The sequence below is a fragment of the Octopus bimaculoides genome, chromosome 9 (assembly GCF_001194135.2).
Source record: "Octopus bimaculoides isolate UCB-OBI-ISO-001 chromosome 9, ASM119413v2, whole genome shotgun sequence".
NCBI lineage: Eukaryota > Metazoa > Mollusca > Cephalopoda > Octopoda > Octopodidae > Octopus > Octopus bimaculoides.
The window spans coordinates 11,767,258-11,768,383 of record NC_068989.1 but is presented as its reverse complement, the minus strand read 5'-3'; positions in this window follow the sequence as shown (position 1 = coordinate 11,768,383).

The window sequence follows — 1,126 nt, the reverse complement described above, 5'->3', positions numbered from 1 at the left end:
AGAGGGAAAGCGAGAGAGAGAGAGAGAGAGAGGGATAGAGAGAGAGAGGGAAAGAGAGAGAGAGAGAGGGAAAGCGAGAGAGAGTGAGAGATAGATAGAGAGAGAGAGAGAGAGAGAGAGAGAGAGCGAGACAGAGACAGAGAGTGGAAGATACATTAGATAAATACAAACATACGCAGATAAACACACATATATATACATACATACATACATACATACATATATGAATGTGGAGGCGCAATGGCCCAGTTGTTAGGCCAGCGGACTCGCGGTCGGAAGATCGCGGTTTCGATTCCCAGACCGAGCGTTGTGTGTGTTTTTTTAGCAAAACACCTATAGCTCCACGAGGCTCCGGCAGAGGGGGGATGGAGACCCCTGTTGTACTCTTTCGCCTCAACTTTCCCTCACTCTTTCTTCCTGTTTCTTGAGTAACGCTGCGATACGCCATAGAAACCGGGAAACCAGGCCCATGAGCCTGGCTAGGCTTTAAAAAGGGTACATAAATAAAAAAATAAAACATACATGAATACGTACATACATTCATATATATGGGTGGGTGTATGAATATACATTTAGAAAATATCAATTAGGGTAAGGTGAATTTGAAGTCTTACAGCTGTTTCTGGGGTAATCCAAGTGGTTGATTAGCATGTCCACGTGTGAACATGGTAACCTACCACTTAGGTTATCTCAGAAACGGCTGTAAGACTTCAGGACATGCTAACCTACCACTTGGGTTACCCCAGAAACAGCTGTAAGACTTCAGATTCACCTTACCTTAATTAAATTATTCTAAATTATTTAAGATACTCGTTCTACCTTGGTTTTGCTTTTCCCTCTAATATAACATATACGTCATATAACGGAACCCTAATACGGATCCCTAGATCCAGCCTTAGCTGTGGACTTGAAACCTAACGGATGACCAACTATAGCACTTACTCAGCATACCTATTCGTTTAGATCACAAGTGAACTAAACCTCTCATATTACACACACACACACACACACACACACACACACACACACACACACACACACACACACACATATATATATATATGCATGTATGTATGTATGTATTCTGCCTATATGTCTGTGCACACCTTTGAATGCAGTGTATGCC